Source organism: Musca autumnalis, unplaced genomic scaffold (genome assembly GCF_047663935.1).
Source record: "Musca autumnalis isolate F117 unplaced genomic scaffold, ASM4766393v1 scaffold_402, whole genome shotgun sequence".
NCBI classification, from domain to species: Eukaryota; Metazoa; Arthropoda; class Insecta; order Diptera; family Muscidae; genus Musca; species Musca autumnalis.
In genome coordinates, this window is record NW_027411981.1 from 55,669 (window position 1) to 79,866 (window position 24,198).

Sequence of the window (24,198 nt, forward strand, 5' to 3'; positions counted from 1 at the left end):
CAGTGGGGACAGATCTAGCAAATGACCATGATAAGCTTCGTTGTACGGACATTGGTACAGGATTAAGTCAATTGTGGGCATCGGTTAAATCACTCTGGGAAAGAAGGATTTTGGGACGGCTGTTACTTTCAACGGCGTGAGAATGACACATCCGAAGAGATGCGCGTGTTATTTTTACCAGCAATTTATAAAGCACTCCGTAAGTTATCCCAGCCCAGATGTTATCACCACAATTAAGGATGAGGGATGTTGAAGATGTCATCCAAAACGCAAAATCGCCCAAAGCGTTGTACTTTATCAGCAGAGACGAAATCGAAGAGGTCTCTCTCATATCACCAATAGCGAAGATTCTAGAGGCACTATTTCTTCCCATGATAAGAAGTTGTTTCCCAGTTGTCCAACAACAACATGGATTCCGGAAAATGCATAGCACTGCAACAGCATTACACGCCGTATCTACACATATCAGTCGAGGAGTAAACCAGAGCGGGCCGTGCGATCGAATAGTCATTGTGGCTTTGACCTATCTGTCTCTTGACCCTGTCACGATTTAATGGATAGGCTTCCCCCACCTAGGCACGTCAGGAAAGATCTTCATGGACTAGAGGGAGAGGTCTAAAGGTATAAACGGGAACCTTTAGACCAACAAGCCTATCAGGCAGGCTTGGATAGCATTCATACTGATGCATACGCGCAAACAGTATAAAGATATAGAGCGAATGCCGTACTGGAGGACTAAACCCCCATCCATCGCTGCCCATACGCCAGCTGACAAGACAAAAAGGAATGGTTTTAGCCCAGTTAATATCCGGACGATGCAGCCGCCTAAATTCGTATTGGGACCGATCCCCAACACATGACCGGCATGTGAATTTGGACCACACCACACGCTGCATTTATTTAGCTGCCCAGCAAACCGCACTCACCCGTCTCCTGAGTCTTTGTGGACGCAAGCAGTCCAAGTTGCAGAATTTTTGAGACTGGATACAGAGGAACCGGTAGCTGATAACTGAAATAAAACACAATCGAACATATTTGCGTTGCTACAACAACCAAAACATATTTGGGCCACAACGGGTGAATCAATAGATCATATTGCGTCAGACTGGATACCCGAGACAAGTGAATTTACCTTGTGTGAAACACTGATAACAAACAGAGGCATGTGGATAGATGGAACACTAGCACGAATGTCTGCAGATGTGTGAAACCTAAAACTGTATAAATATGTACAATTAACGATTACTCCCACCACGGTTCTTTGCACATTATATGGGTGCTAGGACACGCAGTGATTAGGGGTATCGAGGTAGATAACCGTTTAGCAAAACATGCCAGAAAAAAATAATGTAAGCCTAGACAGGCGATTCTATTGTTGAAGGCACGTATCAAGAATGCCCATACATCCCTTTGGAATAATGGAGTTATAGGGAAAAAAACCTAAATCCTATGGGGATAACCAGATAAGGGCAAAACAGAGAATCGACTATTAATAAGGGAAGGGGCCGGGTTCTATTATTCGATTTGCTGGTTTATCAACGAGGCATTGCAGATCTAGTTGAATATGGAATATCAAAACAAGGTATACCAGATTAGGAAACAGCATAAAACTTCGTGAAGTGTATTCTAAGTTCAACTCCGAAAATTTTGATTAAAAGTTTCATCACCATATTTTATTACAAACATATTGAAAGAATATTTATCAAACATGAGAATGGTACTAAAAAGCAGGGGTGCCAAGTTGGTGGTTTTGCCGCTACTTGTGGTGATTTTTGACGTACTAAAACCACTGTTTAACCAAGAATGTCAAATGTTTGAAGGTAAAAATCGCTACAGACCTATGGTGCGTATGTGGCCGTAGCGATTTTTACCTCTGAGCAGTTTGCATCCCTGCTAAAAAGCTACCGATAAACGATTTCAAACAAATAATTCTTTGAAATTTGTTTAAGTTTTTAACCAATATTTGTTGTTATAATGGTTTTCAACGTTTGTCACATGTTCTCTGTCTCATGAGAGAGAGAGAGAGAGAGAGAGAGAGAGAGAGAGAGAAAATAACTTTTCATGGCATAGAGAGATTTTCCGCTACAATGTGATGTGTTTGTGTGTGTAGTTGCTATGTTTATTTCAAAGCATTGGTATGACATTTTTGCGGCATGGAGGGAACGTGTGTGTGGCGTTTAGTTTATTTATATTGTATGTGGGGATTTCTGTGTGAAATCGGGCACTTTTTCAAGATGAGGTTTTTGATTTCCTTTATTTTTTGCTGTGGCGATGCTGCTGATTAACAAAACATTTTAGTATATTTTCAATTTTTTTTTTTTTTTTTGACTAACGGTTCCAGAGATATCGCGCCTTGAAAAAGCCAAATTCTGTAAAAACTACATGGAAAGAAATACTCATAACTTCTTTAATATTGGTCCAAATGGGACCATCTTTTTTTTGATTTGTTTGTTTTTTTATCAGCTATCGAAAGAAATAATTAAAAGAAAAATGCACAGTGGGCTTCAATGCAATTTTCGGGATTTAATATTTAAAATCAATTTTTAAACATGATTGCACCCTTCGATTTTTTCAAACAAATTGTATGTTAAACTACGTTCAATTACAAAAATTTTAAGCCCTATGTGGTAATGGGATTCGGACGATTACTATTTTTTCTGAATTTTTTAAAATTTGTCAATACAATTTTTCCTTTATACCTTTATTATTTTATTAAAAAAATTGAAAGTTTCATTTATAAATATTTGTTTTGATTTTATATTTATGAGTTTATCTCAAACATCTTAAAAACTGCGTCATTTTTCGATTTTGAAAATGCATCAGCGAAAATTCCAATAAAGTCCACTGTGGATTTTTTTCTATTTTTTATGATAAATATATAATATATAATGATAAATATGTACTCTTAGCTTCAAAAATACAGGAAATACAAATTTTGGACAAAGGTACTAAGGAAAAATTGTATTGACAAATTTTAAAAAATTCAGAAAAAATAGTAATCGTCCGAATCCCATTACCACATTTGTAATTGAACGTAGTTTAACATAATTTTTTTTTTGAAAAAATCAAAGGGTGCTATAATGTTTAAAAATTGATTTTAAATATTTAATCCCGAAAATTGGGTGCCACCGTGGTGCAATGGTATGCACGCCCGCCTTGCACGGAGAAGGTCGGGGGTTCGATTCCTCGGCCAGGCAACATCAAACATTTTTCAACGGTGGCAAAATACCCCTCAGTAATGTTGGCGACATTTCCTGAGTATTTCAGCCTTGAAAAACTTCTCCATAAGTGGTGTCTTAAGACACGCCGTTCGGACTCGGCGATAAACAGTAGGTCCCATATCATTGAGCTAAATATGAATCGGGGTGCACTCATTGATATGAGAGAAGTCTCCCTTGTCCCGTATGGGATGTTGTGGAACAATGTTTATGTTTAATCCCGAAAATTGCATTGAAGCCCATTGTGCATTTTTCTTTTAAATATTTCTTTCGATAGCTGATAAAAAAACAAACAAATCAAAAAAAAATATGGTCCCATTTGGACTAATATTAAAGAAGTTATGAGTATTTATTTGAACATAGTTCTTAAAAAATTCGATAATTTCAAAAGGCGATATCTCTGTACCGTTGGTCAAAAAATAATTTTAAAATATACTAAAATGTTCTGTTGGCTAGGAGCATAAATTGAACAAAAAACAATTATAATCAAAAATTACTTTTTTCAGAACTATCCGATTTCACTTGGAATTCCCCATGTATACTAAATGCTTGTATGTATACTTAAACTTTGGTTTGTTGTTTTTAAAGAAAGAAAATAATGTTTTGTTCTGTTTCGATAATGCAAGAAGCATTTATTTTTAATCAACAGTTGTTTAAGACGTTCGCTGTGATCAGATCGAAAGGTGTGAAAATTAATCAGAGTTTATGTGTAAATAATGGTGCTGTATGAGTATACTTTAGTCAAGAATATATACTTTTATATATGTACATACTTTTGCCAACCATACTTGACTACTAACATACAATATAAATATAAAATAATTTAGTAGGCTTTGATTTAATAATAGAAGTTTTGTGAAAATAAAATAAAGTTTTTTGTTTTAATTCCCTTGCCGACAAATTGGTGAACCACGACGCTGAATATTTTTCAAGCAGCCTAATTTGTGCCTCGAATCTGAACAATGACAGACAAATCTGGAACAGCGACTGGTGTATCTCAACAGAATGCAATTCCATCTGTTAGTTCGATACAACATGTCATAAAAATTCCTCGATTTTGGAGAGAAATCCGTCTCTTTGGTTTGTCCAGGTGGAGGCGCAATTTGCTTTGAATGGAATTGACTCTGAGGAAAAAAAGTATTACATAATAATCGCCGAATTAGATACAGAATTGCTGACTCAAGTGACATCGTTTTGAATCCTCCTGCCGTTGTATATACACAATTGAAAAACGTTTGATTGAACATTTTCCGTGTCTGAGGAAAAACGCATAAAGCAACTTTTCAATAATTTGGAAATTGGTGGTAAGAAGCCGATTATCCTGCTCCGTGAAATGAAAAATCTTGCTAATGGTGGTGTCAACGACAATTTCCTGAGTACTACGTACCAAATCTATATGCTATTATCACCGTCGATTCGGACAGAGAGCAATGAACAATCGGGAAACCAATAAGGCGGTCACTAGAGGCGAGCAGTGATCGCTCTAGCAAAACTAATCGCCTATTTGTTTATGATAAATCTCTAGGAAAATATTTCCTAATCGACACAGGTGCTGACATTTCGGTTGTACCCGTGGTTCATAATAAAGGCAGCAGTCGTCCCGACAAATATTCTCTTTTTGCTGCAAATGGTATATCAATAAAAACCTACGGAACAACTATCATATCTCCTGCACTTGGTTTTCGAAGACCATTTCAATGGAAATTTGTGTATGCAGATGTGTCTCATCCTAAAACTAAATAACTGCAAATATCATGATTTACTATCTCAATTTCCAGACATTACGAACATATAGAGAAAGGTAAAAAAGGTCCTGCATGGCGTATATAATTTTATCGAGACCAAAGGCGTTCTTGTTAGACTAGCGGTCGCAAAGCAAGAGTTTCAGTATATGGTGAACCAAGAATTTTGCCATCCTTCAAACAGCTGCTGGGCAAGTCCACTACACATGGCACCGAAAACGAATGGTGAATGGCGAATACCGCCTTTTGAATGAACAAACCGTCCCTGACAAATACTCTCTCCCCCATATTCATGATTTTGCACACGGCCTTCGAGGAAAAAACATTTTTTTAACAATAGATCTGGTACGTGCTTATAATCAAATTCCTATTGCCCCTAAAGATGTCGAAGAGACAGCAATCATAACACCCTTCGGAGTGTTTGAGTTCGATTACATGAGATTTGGGTTATGTAATGCGGGACAAACATTTCAAAGGTTCATGCATGAAATGTTACGCGATCTGGAGTTTTGTTTCCCATAACTTGATGACATTTTGGTTGCATCCAAAAACGAAGAATAGCATTTACTACACCTCAAAAAAATTATTCACTCGACTGGAAAAATACTGGCTAGTTATAAATCTTTCAAAGTGCAAGTTTGGTCAACAATCAGTCTCATTTGTTGGGCATCTTGTAGAACCAGAAGGTATACGCCCATTACCGGAAAAAGTTGAAGCAATAGCCAACTATCCCCAACCGAAAAACGTGAAGGAACTTCGTCGATTTGTTGCTATGGTAAACTTTTATCTCAGATTCATTCCTGGAGCTGCAGCCAACCAACTTCCACTAATAGCTAGCCAAAAGAGTAACAAGAAAAACGATAAAACACCAATTGTCTGGACCGAAGACATCAAAACCAGTTTCGAAAAATGTAAGTCCGATATATCCAATGCTACGATTTTATCGCATCCTAGGGAAGACTTGCGTGACGGTCGACGCTTCTGATGTGGCCATTGGTGGAGTTCTGCAGCAGCAGACAACTAATGACTGGATGCCTCTAAGTTTTCATTCGATGAAACTATCAGATACGCAGAAAAAATACAGCACGTACGATCGCGAACTGCTTGCTGCCTATTCAGTTGTCAAATATTACCGCCACATGCTCTAAGGGCGCAAATTTATAATAGTCACAGACCCCAAACCTTTAACGTTTGCGTTCAAACAAAATTCCGATAAGGCTACACCTCGACAGTTTCGTCAACTCGACTACTTTTCCACCGACATACTTCACATCAGCGGAGCTGATAACGTCGTCGCCGACACACTCTCACGCATTTCCACTATTTCAATGCCAACATCGATTGATTATAATGAATTAGCTGAATCTCAGAAGTCTGACGCCGATTTACAGTCACTATTAAACTAAACCGATTCGTCATCGATGACTCTGAAATTGGTCTAGATATCACCCGATACTTAGCCTGTTTACTGTGATATTTCAACGGAAATTGCTCGACCTTTCATTCCATCAAATATGCGAAAATGTGTATTTGATTCCTTGCACAATTTGTCACATGGTGGAGTAACAGCTTCGACGAAACTAATACAAAAGCGCTTCGTATGGCCAACCATGAAGAAAAATATTAAGATGTGGACTCAATAATGCCTGATGTGACAACGTTCCAAGATCCATAGGCACATACACAGTAAAATCGGTTCGTATCCTGCTACTGATCAATGTTTTCATCACGTAAATATTGATATTGTTGGTCCTCTACCGCCAGCAAAGGCTATACCTACCTCCTAACCTGTATTGATCGCTTTACATGGTGGCCCGAAGCGATACCCTTAGAAGACATGCGAGCATCTACAGTTGCTAGTGATGCTTATACATTTTATGATTGGAACCAAATTTTGTAATTTAATCCAAAAAATCGGAAAAAGGAGAATTGGAATGTTTTATTTGCCGAAAAAGCAATCGCACGGTAATACTATTTTATATGTTCGAAATATGATGTACCTATTTATTACATTTTATTGCAGATGCCGATTTTCCGCTGATGATTTTTGATTTAACAGGAGAATTTGTTTTATTTCACAACTAACGAGAAACGTTCAACGAGATTCCTGTATTTTATATTTAAAAGTGTTTTCTTCTATTTGAATTCAAGTGTGACGTTAAATTTTTTACTTTTGTTATAAACTGTTCCATTCTTTTCTTTCATTTGTTATTTCTTGTACGATTTATAATTGTGTTTGTACTTATACTTCTGATGTTGCTTTTGTGTTTTGCATTTCTATAATTTTTAATGGAAAATAAATGTAGAGGAGCGAACGAAGAAAGGACTCATGGCACTCTATTCCTGTAAGAAATCCATTGGGAACAGCTGGGGATTGAGACCACAGATCATACACTGGCTGTATGTAACCGTGGTCCTGCCCATACTTACCTATGGTGGACTGGTCTGGTGGCAAGCTCTTGGGAACAAAGCGTTACTTTCCAAATTATCGAGTGTACAAAGAACGGCGTCACTGCTGACAACCGGATCGATTAAAAGCACTCCTCAGGCTGCTTTAAACATCATCCTGGATCTCCAACCTCTGGACATCCTAATCCAGTTTCAGGCGGCGAGAACTGCTTTTAGACTCCGGGAGTCAGGGTGTTGGCGTAGTTCACCCTTTGGACACTCGAATGTCCTAAAACTAGTTGATAGTCGACTTGATTTAGGTTACAATGGTTGCGTAAGCGACTATATGCCTACCTCATTCCAGTTTGACTCCTTAACTGTTATCTTCCCAAGCAGAGACGCATGGGCTGAGTGCATATCTCCTCTGGACGGTATGGCAATTTAAACAGACGTGTCCAAGATGAATGGAAGGTACTGGCGCTGGCGTCTACTGCGAGAATCCACTAATTAAAAACTCGTATAAGCTTGACGATAATTGTAGTGTTTTTCAGGCGGAGATTCTTGCTATCAAGAAAGCAGCTGAATTGGTGAAATGGCTTGAAGACAGTCGTACAGGACCGGTGACTATATATGTCGATAGTCAAGCGGCCCTCAAGGCTCTCAAGTCACGGACCATAAATTCAAGAGCTATTCTTGATTGTAGGAGGGCTCTGCAGGATATACACGATATCGTAAAGCTATGTTGGGTTCCTGGTCATTGCAACATCATGGGAAACGAGGTAGCAGATGAAATGGCTCGAGGTGGCTCTAGGTCTATCGACTTATCAGTTGATGAAACCGTGCGGCCACCGATGTGCCACTACATCGGCAAACTTCGGGAGATCTTCAATGAGAGAGCACATCAAAAATGGCTATTAAAACCTGGTTGTAGGGTATCCAAGGCAATCTGGCCTGTGGTTTCTCGTCGAAGAACGGCTTCCCTCCTCTCCCTTGATAAGTTAGGGATGAAAATCGCGGTGGGACTTAAAACAGGTCACTGCAGAGTGAAGTCCCTAACTTCATAATGGGACGACAGTGGCATTGACTACTGCAGACTATATGAAGATGCGGAGAAGATAGAGACTGTCGAACATCTGCTTTGTAGGTGTCCCGTGTTGCAAACAAGGAGATACCATACACTAGTGAGGGGGCCTAACTTCAAAATGGGACGACAGTGGCATTGACTACTGCAGACCATGTGAAGATGCGGAGGAGATAGAGACTGTCGAACATCTGCTTTGTAGGTGTCCCATGTTGCAAACAAGGAGATACCGTACACTAGGCAGATATGAGATAGACACTTTGACCTTCCTGTCTAACATAGATCCCATCGTCCTACTCAACTTTGCCAGACATCTAGCATGGCTTGGCAAAGGTCCTTAACAACCCTTAATAATCAGACTCTTTTCACTTTTCCAGATAATTCCTTGGCGTCAATCTCTACATCTTCCACACTCACCATCATCTCATCATCTCTATCCTATCATCTTCATCTCATCAAGCTGCATCAACACTCTATCATCTCCTTCATCTTAAATCATCTCAACAACACACCTCCAGCATCTTTCAATCATCATCTCCATCATCTTTAAATAGCCTGCACAGGATGAACACAATGAACCAACGGTCTCCGAATGAAGCAGTCACCTATTCTAATAGAGGGCTGCTCATCCTTAAACCTAACCTAACCTATACTTTTAAATAACCACCACCACTTATTAATGTGTGTGTATGTATCTATTTTTTGTGGCCTTGAGTTTTTATTTAACAAAAAAATCAACAAAATAATTGTAAATATGAACATATTTTTATCGACATTTACTTTGATATTTAACAAACCTTATTGTATATGTGAGAATTTTTTTTATCAAATAAAAAATTAAATTTCGATAAACCAGTTTGTTGATATGAAAAATATTTTATCGATTGAATGAAATAAAACTCAACAAAATTCTTAGTTAATATGAGAATCAAAAAATTTCTAAGAAAACTAGAATTTTTTTATCGACGATTGTCAATATTTTATCGGCAAAAAATCAATTAAAAATTAATCAGATTTTTGAAATTTTTTATCAAGTGGTTACAATTTTTTTCTGTGTATGTAAGTAAGAGCTAGTTACTGAACTTTTGTTACCATCTTAATATGTATAGAAACATATGGCTCCATACGGAGGTAAGTATATTGTGTAAATATGTGATTATGGTCATTGTTGTTAATGTTTCTATATACAAATATGTGTATATATGTATTTACACTCATGTATACATTATAGACATACATACAATATTTGACATTGCTTACAATTTTCAGTACATTTTTGTTATTGTTGTATTTTTTGTTTTGTTGTCTCAGATAAGAGATTTCAATCATAAACACGCAAGCTACAGGGTTTTTTTTTTAAACAAAGGATTATTGTTCTCATTGGTTATGCAGAAAAAGGCTGTATTTCGGCTCAATTCGGTTTGTTGTTCTGTTCTGTTTTTTGTGTGTTTTTGTTAAGTAGTCCTTTTCATAATTTAGCTGTACTGGTTAAAGAATTACAAAAATATAGGGTAGAAGAACAATATCCAATTTGTATTCAGTTGCTTGGAGTTTGAATATTCTTTTTGTTAGCAAGCAATGGAGTACAAAAAGTTTATTTGTACATTTTTTTCAAAATGCTATTTTGTGTTATATTTAAAGCTGTTGTTTTTTGTTAAAAGGACTTGTTAAGCCTGTTGGCGCCATTATGGTCCCTTTTGTAGTGGCATGAGTTTATTATCCATCTTCCTTACAATATAGAATACCATAAATTAGTATTAGATAATGCTGATGTTCCTGACAAATATAGAAGTCTCCGGTGTCCCTTCGCGGATGTACATATATGGGAATATATGCATGTGTGTACGTGTATTTACTTACCTGCCCCCACATATAACATTGTCATAACTTTAATTTAGTGTTTATTGCAGGGTAAAACCTCTATTCATTTCACATTTAATTTTTCTTAGCTGTACCCGACATCAATTACAAATTTGTATAAATTTTCTATATTTTTTATTGTTAGCTTTTCTTGAAAAACATTATTTCTATGAAATATTCAATGTTGTTGTTTTCGCTTATTTTGTCGTTATAACTATTGTTGTTGTTGTTATTGTTGGTATGTATTATTATTCTTGCCGCTAAGATCTTGTAGTTTTTCCATTACAATTTATTTACACGCAAATTATGAATAAATTTAACGCCAACAAAAAAAAACAAAGAATTGCAAACCAGCAAAGAAATTGTTACAGGGGCGGTCGGTAGCCTGCGGACGAAGACGAAGAAACTACCAAAATGAATTATAGAAAAATATAAATTATTTTTCAAAAAGAAAAATATCAGCAACAACAACAACACCGATAGCAATGATGATGGTGGTAATGGCTAAAACTATAACTAGGCGGTTGGCTCGGTTGGACTATGGTGACGTCCAATGAGAAGGACGTTTCACTAAATAAGTATATATGATGAAGTTTATATCTTGAAATAACAGTCTAACAAGTCCACAAAATTTAAAAAAAGTTCTATTGATAGAATACCTACTATAGGTCTTCTATGGACAGAAGAACTTCAATAGGTCTTCTATTTACAGACGAAGTTTTAAAGGTCTTCTATAGAAACAAGGCCTTCTAAAGGTCTTCTATGGATAGAAGATTTTCTCTTCTTCTGGCACCAGAAGACCTTCTGTAGGTTCTTCTGTTGATAAAGGACCACCTACAAATCTTCTATAGGAAGAGGATCTTCTACAGGTCTTCTGTGGACAGAAGAACTTGTACAGGTCTTTTATTTACAGACGACCTTATACGACCTATAGAAAGAAGACCTTCTAAAGGACTTCGATCGACAAAAGACCTACATAGATATATAAAGAATACCTTACAGGTCTTCTGTGAATAGGATACCTTCTAAAGGTCTTCTTTAGACAGAATATCTTCTATAGGTCTTCTATGGACAGATGACATTCTAAAGGTCTTCCATTTACAGAATACCTTCTAAAGGTTTTCTATGGACAGAAGACCTTCTAAAGGTCTTCTATGAACAGAAGACCTTCTTCTTCTATGGAAAGACGACCTTCTAAAGGTATTCGATGAACAGAAGACCTTCTAAGGGCCCCGGCACATACGGCCCGTTGTGCGTCCCGTTACAACAACAACATGAAAACTTCAAGAACAAACTTGGCATCACTTACACATTTTTCATATGGGTGCTGTTTTCAACGCGCAACGCGTCACATAACGGGCCGTATTATTTGGCCCATAAAGGTTTTCTATTCACAGAAGATTTTCTAAATAGGTCTTCTAGAGATCGATTAACTTCAATAGGTTAGGGTTAGGAAACCTTCTATAAGTCTACTGTGGATAGAAAACGTTCTACGGACCGAAAACCTTACACACGACTTCTATTAATGAAAACACGACTTCTACTGAAAGATCGATGATTTCATAAAGAAAGGTCGATGGATCTATTTATGGAAAATCGATTGAATTTCTTATGGAAGTTAGATGAATATTGTCGTAGAAGATCGATGGACCTTCTCATAGAAGATGGCAGGATTTTCTTATAGAGGATTGATTGAGCTTCTCATAGAATATCTTATAAAAGGTCGACGGAATTTCTTATAGAAGTTCGATGAATCTTCTCGATGAATCTCGATGAATCTTCTCATTCTTATAGAAGATGGTTGGATTTTCTCATAGAAGATCGCTAGATCATCTCATAGAAGATCGATGAAGCTTCTCATAGAAGATCGATGAAGCTTTTGAGAGAAGGTGGATGAAGCCTCTCATATAAATTCGATGGATCTTCTCATAGAAGATCGATGAAATTTCTAAAAAAAATCGATGGATATTTTCATAGAAGATCGATGGATCTTCTCATGGAAGATCGATGAATCTTCTCATAGAAGATCGTTGGGTCTTCTCAAAGAACATCGATGGAACTTCTCATAAAAGATCGATGGATATTTTAATAGAAGATCGATGAAATAATCATAGAAAATCAGTGGAACTTCTTATAGACGATCGATGGATCTTCTTATTGAATACCGATTGATCTTCTCATACAAGATCGATGGATCTGCTCTTGGAAGATCGATGGATCTTCTCATAGAAGATCATTGGATCTTCGCATAGAAAATCGATGAAGTTTCTCATAGAAGTTCGATGGATATTATCATAGAAGATCGATTAAATAATCATGGAAGATCAATGGACCTTCTTATAGACGATCGGTGGATCTTCTTATTGAAAACCGATGGATCTTCACATATAAGGTCGATGTATCCTTTCATAGCAGATCGATTGATCTTCTAATAGAAGATCGTTGGATTTTCTCATAGAAGATCGTTGGCTCTTCTCCGAGAAGATCAATGGATCTTCTGATAGAAGATCGATGGATCTTCTCACAGAACATCGATGGATCTTCTCATAGAAAATCATTGGATCTTCGCATAGAAAATCGATGAAACTTCGTATAGAAGATCGATGGTTATTGTCATAGAAGATCGATGGTATAATCAAAGAAGATTAATGGATCTTCTTATTGAAGACCGATGGATCTTCTCATAGAAGGTCGATGGTTCTTCTCATAGACGTTCGATGGATCTTCTCATAGAAGATCGTTGGATCTTCTCATAGAAGATCGTCGGATCTTGTCATAGAAGTTCGTTGGATCTTCTCATAGAAGATCGATGGATCTTCTCATAGAAGTTCGTTGGATCTTCTCATAGAAGTTCGTTGGATCTTCTCATAGAAGATCGATGAAGCTTCTTATAGAAGATCGATGGGATATATCATAGAAAATCAACGGAACTTCTTGTAGACGATCGATGGATCTTCTTATTGAAGACCGATGGATCTTCTCATAGAATGTCTATGGATCTTCTCGATGAAGCTTTTTAGAGAAGGTGGATGAAGCTTCTCATAGAAGTTCGATGGATCTTCTCATAGAAGATCGATGAAATTTCTAAAAAAATCGATGGATATTTTCATAGAAGATCGATGGATCTTCTCATGGAAGATCGATGAATCTTCTCATAGAAGATCGTTGGGTCTTCTCAAAGAACATCGATGGAACTTCTCATAAAAGATCGATGGATATTTTCATAGAAGATCGATGAAATAATCATAGAAAATCAGTGGAACTTCTTATAGACGATCGATGGACCTACTTATTGAAGATCGATGGATCTTCTTATAGAAGATCAATGGATCTTCTCAATGAAGCTTCTCATAGAAGTTCGATGGATCTTCTTATAGAAGATCGTTGGATCTTCTTATAGAGGACCGATGGATCTTCTCATAGAAGTTCGAATCGATCGATATTTTCATAAAAGATCGGTAGAACTTCTTATAGATGATCGATGGATCTTCTCATAGAAGATCGTTGGATATTCTCATAGAAGATCGTTGGATCTTCTCATAGAAGATCGATGAAATTTCTAAAAAAATCGATGGATATTTTCATAGAAGATCGATGGATCTTCTCATAGAAGATCGATGAATCTTCTCATAGAAGATCTTTGGGTCTTCTCAAAGAACATCGATGAAACTTCTCATAGAAGATCGATGGTTATTGTCATAGAAGATCGATAGAATAATCATAGAAGATTATTGGAACTTCTTATAGACGATCGATGGATCTTCTTATTGAAGACCGATGGACCTTCTCATAGAAGGTCGATGGATCTTCTCATAGAAGTTCGATGGATCTTCTTATAGAAGATCGTTGGATCTTCTTATAGAAGACCGATGGATCTTCTCATAGAAGTTCGAAGAATTTTCTCATGGAAAATCGATCTATATTTTCATAAAAGATCGGTAGAACTTCTTATAGATGATCGATGGATCTTCTCATAGAAGATCGTTGGATATTCTCATAGAAGATCGTTGGATCTTCTCATAGAAGATCGCTGTATCTTCTCATAGAAGATCGTTGGATTTTCTGATAGAAGATCGTCGGATCTTCTCATAGAAGTTCGTTGGATCTTCTCATAGAAGATCGATGGATCTTCTCATAGAAGTTCGATGGATCTTCTCATAGAAGATCGATGAAACTTCTCATAGAAGATCGATGGGATATATCATAGAAGATCGATGGGATATATCATAGAAAATCAATGGAACTTCTTGTAGACGATCGATGGATCTTCTTATTGAAGACCGATGGATCTTCTCATAGAAGTTCGAAGAATTTTCTCATGGAAAATCGATCTATATTTTCATAAAAGATCGGTAGAACTTCTTATAGATGATCGATGGATCTTCTCATAGAAGTTCGTTGGATCTTCTCATAGAAGTTCGTTGAATCTTCTCATAGAAGATCGATGGATCTTCTCATAGAAGATCGATGGATCTTCTCATAGAAGATCGTTGGATCTTCTCATAGAAGATCGTCGGATCTTGTCATAGAAGTTCGTTGGATCTTCTCATAGAAGATCGATGGATCTTCTCAATGAAGTTCGTTGGATCTTCTCATAGAAGTTCGTTGGATCTTCTCATAGAAGATCGATGAAGCTTCTTATAGAAGATCGATGGGATATATCATAGAAAATCAACGGAATTTCTTGTAGACGATCGATGGATCTTCTTATTGAAGACCGATGGATCTTCTCATAGAATGTCTATGGATCTTCTCATAGAAGATCGATGAAGCTTCTCATAGAAGATCGATGAAGCTTTTTAGAGAAGGTGGATGAAGCTTCTCATAGAAGTTCGATGGATCTTCCCATAGAAGATCGATGAAATTGCTAAAAAAAATCGATGGATATTTTCATAGAAGATCGATGGATCTTCTCATGGAAGATCGATGAATCTTCTCATAGAAGATCGTTGGGTCTTCTCAAAGAACATCGATGGAACTTCTCATAAAAGATCGATGGATATTTTCATAGAAGATCGATGAAATAATCATAGAAGATCAGTGGAACTTCTTATAGACGATCGATGGATCTACTTATTGAAGACCGATGGATCTTCTCATAGAAGATCGATGGATCTTCTTATTGAAGACCGATGGATCTTCTTATTGAAGACCGATGGATCTTCTCATAGAAGATCAATGGATCTTCTTATTGAAGATTGTTGGTTCTTCTCAGAGAAGATCGTTGGATCTTCTTCGAGAAGATCAATCTATCTTCTGATAGAAGATCGATGGGTCGTCTCACATAAAATCGATGGATCTTCTCATAGAAGATCATTGGATCTTCGCATAGAAAATTGATGAAGCTTCTCATAGTTGATCGATGGATATTATCATAGAAGATCGATTAAATAATCATGGAAGATCAATATACCTTTTTATAGTCGATCGGTGGATCTTCTTATTGAAAACCGATGGATCTTCTCATAGAAGATCGTTGGTTGGATCTTCTCATAGAAGATCTTTGGATCTTCTCATAGAAGATCGCTGTATCTTCTCATAGAAGGTCGTTGGATCTTCTCATAGAAGATCGGTGGATCTTCTCACAGAAAATCGATGGATCTTCATATAGAAGATCGATGGATCTTCGCACAGAAGATCAATAATCTTCTTTTTAAATATCGATGAATCTTCTCATTGCATATTTATGAATCTTCTCATAGATGATCGATTGAACATCGTATAGAAGACCAATGAATCTTCTTGTGGAAGATCGTTGAATCTTCTCATAGAAGATCAATGGATCTTCTCATAGAAGTTCGTTGGATCTTCTCATAGAAGATCGATGAAACTTCTCATAGAAGATCGATGGGATATATCATAGAAGATCGATGGGATATATCATAGAAAATCAATGGAACTTCTTGTAGACGATCGATGGATCTTCTTATTGAAGACCGATGGATCTTCTCATAGAAGTTCGAAGAATTTTCTCATGGAAAATCGATCTATATTTTCATAAAAGATCGGTAGAACTTCTTATAGATGATCGATGGATCTTCTCATAGAAGTTCGTTGGATCTTCTCATAGAAGTTCGTTGAATCTTCTCATAGAAGATCGATGGATCTTCTCATAGAAGATCGATGGATCTTCTCATAGAAGATCGTTGGATCTTCTCATAGAAGATCGTCGGATCTTGTCATAGAAGTTCGTTGGATCTTCTCATAGAAGATCGATGGATCTTCTCAATGAAGTTCGTTGGATCTTCTCATAGAAGTTCGTTGGATCTTCTCATAGAAGATCGATGAAGCTTCTTATAGAAGATCGATGGGATATATCATAGAAAATCAACGGAATTTCTTGTAGACGATCGATGGATCTTCTTATTGAAGACCGATGGATCTTCTCATAGAATGTCTATGGATCTTCTCATAGAAGATCGATGAAGCTTCTCATAGAAGATCGATGAAGCTTTTTAGAGAAGGTGGATGAAGCTTCTCATAGAAGTTCGATGGATCTTCCCATAGAAGATCGATGAAATTGCTAAAAAAAATCGATGGATATTTTCATAGAAGATCGATGGATCTTCTCATGGAAGATCGATGAATCTTCTCATAGAAGATCGTTGGGTCTTCTCAAAGAACATCGATGGAACTTCTCATAAAAGATCGATGGATATTTTCATAGAAGATCGATGAAATAATCATAGAAGATCAGTGGAACTTCTTATAGACGATCGATGGATCTACTTATTGAAGACCGATGGATCTTCTCATAGAAGATCGATGGATCTTCTTATTGAAGACCGATGGATCTTCTTATTGAAGACCGATGGATCTTCTCATAGAAGATCAATGGATCTTCTTATTGAAGATTGTTGGTTCTTCTCAGAGAAGATCGTTGGATCTTCTTCGAGAAGATCAATCTATCTTCTGATAGAAGATCGATGGGTCGTCTCACATAAAATCGATGGATCTTCTCATAGAAGATCATTGGATCTTCGCATAGAAAATTGATGAAGCTTCTCATAGTTGATCGATGGATATTATCATAGAAGATCGATTAAATAATCATGGAAGATCAATATACCTTTTTATAGTCGATCGGTGGATCTTCTTATTGAAAACCGATGGATCTTCTCATAGAAGATCGTTGGTTGGATCTTCTCATAGAAGATCTTTGGATCTTCTCATAGAAGATCGCTGTATCTTCTCATAGAAGGTCGTTGGATCTTCTCATAGAAGATCGGTGGATCTTCTCACAGAAAATCGATGGATCTTCATATAGAAGATCGATGGATCTTCGCACAGAAGATCAATAATCTTCTTTTTAAATATCGATGAATCTTCTCATTGCATATTTATGAATCTTCTCATAGATGATCGATTGAACATCGTATAGAAGACCAATGAATCTTCTTGTGGAAGATCGTTGAATCTTCTCATAGAAGATCAATGGAATTTCTTATAGACGATCGATGGATCTTCCCATAGAAGGTCGATTGATATTCTCATAGAAGATTGATGGCTCTTCTCATGGAAGATAAATGGACCTTCTCAGACTTGAATTCTCATAAAAGATAAATAGAAGATCTTATAGAAGAACGATGGATTTTCTCATAGAAAATCGATGGACCTTCTCAGAGATCGATAGATCTTCTAGTAAAAGATAGAGACATTTTCTCATAAAAGAACAATGCATGTTTACTCTCTGTTAGTTATGTAACATAACGCGCAAAATAATGCATGATTTATTAGAAACTTCAAAATTTACCAATTAGTTATCTTCTTCATTTTCGCAACACTGTCCTTCTATCGTTCATGGATAACTATCGTTCGTCTAATCTTGTAGTTAGGTTATCTGTTGCCTAAAAGTATGCATTATTTATTAAATATTTCAATATATTCAAACTTGTATTTCATTTTCGCAACACTGTCCTTCCATCGTTCATATCCATAGAGCAGTCAGTCACTCCTCAACCAATAGAAAATGAAGGAAAACTTTACAAGGCTATGCTAAAAGCAATTTTATGTTGCATTATTTAAATTTTTTTCATTCTGTTTTTTGTTGTTTATTTTTATTTTCTCTGAAAATGCAAATTGCCACATTTTCCTAACATGTGGAATATGTTGGAGATAAACAATAAACAAAAGTTTAATGTATGATTAATGCACAGAGATTAGGTTGAAGCCTGGTAGCTTTTGGCCAACACAATAAACAAAAGAAAAGGAAAATCTGCCATGGCTCAGGGACGTACGCAGGGGGGGGGCACGGGGGGCCCGGGCCCCCCCCGAAATGGTTTGGTCCGACAAAATTTTTTGAGTTACTTTAACAAATTATTACGATTTGTTCTCTAAAATAATGTTTGTCTTTGAAATTTCAAATGAAAGCTGATATTGTTCTGAAGGTTCTGTATGAAAATGTACTTTGTCAATAAGTTGTCTGAAGAAATATTCAATTTTTTTTTTCGTTTGAATACGCTCTTTGAGAGAAACTTCCAGTAAAACTGAATTCCTCCCTTATGCCATGCCTGTGTTTTGGAATTCGTATTCAAAAGGATTACAAATTCATTATTGTGCGGATTAGAAGTACATAAAATGAAGTGCCTATTGGACAATATGTACGACATATTAAGGGTTTTCCGTGGAGTATATCTCGAAAACCAATTAGCAAATTGATATACTGCCTATATCAAAATTTGGTATTCCTATTTTATATTAACTTATTGCTAAATAGTGGGAGAAAATAATGGAGAAAAATTTATTGTTGTGCATAATAAAGTGATGATATTTGCTGTAAATAGCAAGCCCATCTGAATTTTTTCCTATCAGTAACAAATTTGTAGCTGAAAGCAATCGTAAACGAAATTAATGCTCAAACTTTGGTTATTTGGTATTGTATTAAAATCTGCTATTATTTGTATTGTATATAACGGTGCTCTTGAATCAACTTTAAACGAATGAAGCTTACACCTGGGTTCATAGATGAAAAAAATAAGAAACGCATTTTTAGGGTTTTTTTCAGGTTTTGACCATTTTGCTGGAAAGCCACAAGCCCTATTCAAATGGAACTAAAGAAAATGTTGTAGCAGTGAAAATTCTTGTTTTTTATGATGTTTTCCAACGTTTTACTATTTTTGAGATATAGAAATTCAAATTGGGACAATTCACTGACTGTATCGTCTCCTTATAAAACAATGTCATGACAGCAATTTCCCAACTTAAACGTATATATCTCAAAAATGGTACAACAGAGGAAAAATTACGAATCTCAAACTTGTAGAGAATTTTCACAGCTATAAGATTTTCTGTAATCCCATAAGACTTACTGTTTTGAGCAAATCGTGAAAACCTAACAAAAAACCTAAAAATGTGACTGGAACTTCTATATCTCAAAAATGATAAATCCTAGGAACCAATTTTCAAAGCTACAACATTTTCCTTAGTCCCAGTCGATAGGACTTGCAGTTTTCAAGCAAAGTCGCGAAAACCTAAAAATGTGAAGTTTGACCGCGATTTATTTAAAAATCTCTCCTTGCTGTTTCAGAATCAGCAAGAACTTCCCGGTTTAACGTTGGTTCAAGAGCACCGTGATATTGTACCCTCAGCCGTTAGGCTAATGATAAAAATGTAACCCGCGTTACAATTTGGAGTCGATTTATCCCAGTTCGTCCGTCCGTCAGTCTGTATGGCTCGAGCCCATTATAACTCCCGAATAGATCAAAATATTTAGTCCAAAATTTGGATCTCGCAATATTTTGTTCAAACTTCCTTTGGACAATTTCCCTAAAATCGTGAGCAAAGTCCAATTCGATTTTTTCGAGACCTAGACCAACTAATTTGACTTCCAAAATTAGGTCCACTTCCAAAATGAACGATATCAGTCGATTCTTTCAGGTATCGTCTGTACAAAAGTGCAAAACTTTTGCGCTTTCATAGAAGTCACATTTTTGATCAGAACGCCAACAATCGAGAAGTTGTACACCCCAAATATTTCGAAGTTATTGTCCGAAAATTTATACGTCCAAAAAAGGAGACGAAATTCTGAAACTTCCTGGGTATACAATTTACAGAACAAAATTTGGCTATGTAGCCCGTATTCCATCTGTCTATATATAAAAGTCTCAACTCACACAGACTGAAGGTATATCTCTGTAGGCAAACCCGACTGTTACTTTTTCTTGTTTTTCAGAAATCAAAAGTTATGAATTTTTATAAGTTTGCCTCCGCTGTGCTGACAGAAGTGATTGGTTGTTGGAAACCATTGATGTATCAGATGGAGTTTTTCGACTCAACCTATTTTTTCACGATTTAGCTAACGAGTACTACGAAATGGATTCGGAGTCAATGAGTCGTAGATTGCATCGCCCAGCTCCTGATAATTTTTTTTAATGTAACTTTCTGAATGTTTAGTTGGCTTTCATTGACTCTATCACTTCTGGTAAAATAGTAAAGCTTTGGTGTTTTTATGCACTTAAAGAATGTTATTTTCTTACAATAGCACTATGCAACACTGAAAATGCAAACAACTTCTAATATGGATTTTTTGAAAGTACATATTTAGACTACAAAAACCCTAGTTGGGTTTTGTCCTGTCAGATCCAGTTCGGATTTTATGGCCTTACCTAAACCGGGCTAAATCTACCCTTTTTTGCATTTATCAGGTTTTTATCTCAGAAACGAATAGGAATTTGGCCTTGCTGTCTTTTGCAATATTGTAGCCCTAAACTAGTAGAACTTATCTTTTGAAGAAACCACACAAGAAAAACTCCACCTAGGGCATCAAAATCTATAAAATATAGAAAATTGTACATAATTGCTGAAATTCTGGTCAGTATCGGCTAAACTATTGGGAGTTGCACCAAGTAACCTTTTGCAAAAATCTTCCAAATAAAGTTTTCAACAATTCTTTAGAACATTCTGAAACTCTAAAATGCTTACTTCATGTTGTTTCAGCGGTATTTTTCATCATATCTTTTACAACACGTATTTCAAACACATTTCAAACAAACAGTTTATTCTCGCATTTCGTTCGTTCGTCGTTGAAAAATGTAATGAAAACAATGGGATAGAGGCATTTTACAACTATGACATGTTCTGAAGAGTTGTGTATTACATTCCAGGGAATATTTTTCCAAACGAACATATTCAGAAAAAATTAACGGTTTTGGAGATACGGTGCGAAATGTAGTGTTGTGGTATTTTTTTAAATATTTTGAAATTTGAGGCAATAAATGTAGTTTTTCGAGTTCATTATTTCTCCAAATATTGTATTCTTGTCCTTATCTACAAATTTGCTTCAGAGGTCAGAAGAAGATTCGCATTGGTTTCAGAGATATAGCCCCACATTTCTTTAAAAACTCAATATTTAACCATGTTTAGATGGGGCCATAAAATCCGAGCTGGATCTGACACAACAAAACCCTACTAGGGTTTCTTGTCGTTTGGGTCTGTACTTTCAAAAAATCCTTAGTTCGAATTGTTTGCACAAGATCAGCTTAAAAATGTTGCACAGTGTAATACAACACGTTTTTAATGGCACTGAAATTAGTGTGTTATATATGTACTTTAAAGAATAAACGGCGTTATGTTCGGGTCGAACTGTTTATATCCTCCAAACACTGTATATATTTATTCCACATATTCGCACTTTTTGCATGGAGTTCTTCCACCAAAAGGATTTCCAAAATCCAAACTTTTAAAAAGTATGCCTATAACCTCAACAACACAACACATGGTCGTATGTAAAACTGTCCTGAGTATGCTTATGTCAAATGACGCCTGGCGACACTGCGTGTTGCCTAGGCCAGAAGGTTCTTAGTGCCCCTCATACATAAAATCATAAAAAACTTTTTAGAATAGTTTTACGTAACGATACATAACATTTTTAATTTTTATGTTTTTTGGTGAAGTTGGGCCCCCCCCCGAAATGAAATCCTGCGTACGTCCCTGCCATGGCTGATATGGTCCAAATGGAAAACATTTTACTTTTATAGATAATTTATTATATCTATGATAAGAGAACAGCGTGTTGTAGTTGTCCATCAAAACTGTTAAGCATATACCTACGGGTTTATTTGATTACATTCTTCGGACAATGATTGACACTTTATGATTAATATATTAATCTGCACATCACATTTTTTGGAGATATTTATGTTGACGATAAAACAGTCTCTACCTGGTTCTTTATATAGCATCGGTGGTTCAGTGGTAGAATGCTCGCCTGCCACGCGGGCGGCCCGGGTTCGATTCCCGGCCGATGCAATTGTAAGTTTTTTATTCAAATAAAGTAAAAGAAATGCTGCAAACAGAACTCACCAGGTGAAAATAACAAAATATGTTGTACGAGGGATACTATATATATTTCTAGTCTACTCATAGAAATGTGAATATTTATCAAAACTCAAAGAAATGCGAATATTTATCTCCATCATGATTTATACACTTTCAAACCAATTGTCAAAGCACTTTTTTGTGTTATCTGGATAGCCTTATACCAATAGCGTTGTTCTACAAGCTGCATGATGTGACACAAAGTTGGCTTAACTGAATTATCCATTACAACATCGACTCCGATCCTCGACTCGCCATCCGCTATTTCATTAGCTTCAATGTTGTGGAGACCCCAGACGCAATATAATGTTATGATACAATATAGGGTCCTCAAACTGTTCTTGCAACTAAAACTGCCACAGATTTGATGGAGAAGGACTTAAATGTTTTAAAGGCAGCTTGACTATCAATGTAGATAGTCACTGATTACCTCCGAGTTCGATAGTTATTCTGGGAGGTACCATTCTCCTACTGGGCGCGTCTTCCCGGTTAGCGAATGGAAAGGGGGCTGTTGGGGCATGTTGCATGAGGACAGCCTGAAGGTAACCTTTCGACAGACTTGATCCAACAAGACTCTTCAATCTTGGGGATCCTCCGGATCTTCAGTGTGCTGGGGTTAGAGGAGTGGCTTCTAACAGCGATAACCTCTAATAGATGTTATGTAGATACGATGTTTTTTAAAGCATTCCGTTACACCAGACCTCAATAGGAAAAAATGTGGCTTAAAGCGCTCGTAAAAATCCAAAATATAACCAACCTGTGGTATCAGTACACAGGTCTTGCCCATGGAATTATAGCTGGAATATAGTGCCATTAGACCACTTTTGGCGCGTTCCTCTACATTTATTTTCAATGTTAATTTGTGGTGATGCCGATGTACTTGGCTTCTGAAGGGAGCTCCATTCAACATTGGTAAGGTGAATTGTTTGGAATTTTCTTTAGTTCATGAAATTTTAGAGGTATATTAACTTAAGATTTCTTTTGGCAACTATGTATACAGATTCTCAGATTATAACCATGGGAAGTTTAGCCCAGAATTCTTATTTTTGTATGGCACCTGGACTAGAACAATGTCTAGTACAGACTTTGTGAGGGTTAAATTGATTCAGTTCTGAGCCGGAATCTTAGGTAGTCTAGACAGAAGTGCAGCTTACCCTTACGCGTCCTTGAATTTCTATGAACATCAGAGCTCCGAATACTCGCTCGAATTTCACTCGCGAGTGAAACTCTTCTCGAATTCGAGCAACTTGAGGGGGACAACCACCCACCACCAAACAAAAACTTACCCCACCCGCAAATAAACTTGCCCAACCCACACCAAAAAATGAGCACCTCCCCCCCAATTTGCGAGTAAATCGGAGCTCTGATGAACATCCTGATCACGTGATCCCCATTCTCCGGACTTGGCATGATCAATTTTCATTTATTTATAATTTTAAATTTTATACCCCTTCCCAAAGTTCGCCGAGACCATCTACTAACAAGGAAATTCAAGGATTCCTCGTGGCGTCTGTTCCCATGCAGGGCATGTTTTGGATACCGTGGCTTCAATTCGGGCCCAATACTAATTGAGGCGGCTGCATCGTCCTGATCT

General features: G+C 36.7%; 1 non-coding gene across 1 annotated transcript; it reads left to right on the forward strand.

Annotated features, from left to right (window-relative positions):
- The first annotated feature begins 22,464 nt into the window (after window positions 1–22,464).
- On the forward strand, window positions 22,465–22,535 carry TRNAG-GCC (transfer RNA glycine (anticodon GCC)). Its single transcript has one exon. It is a non-coding gene; the product is annotated as a tRNA-Gly (tRNA).
- The last annotated feature ends 1,663 nt before the right edge of the window (window positions 22,536–24,198 follow it).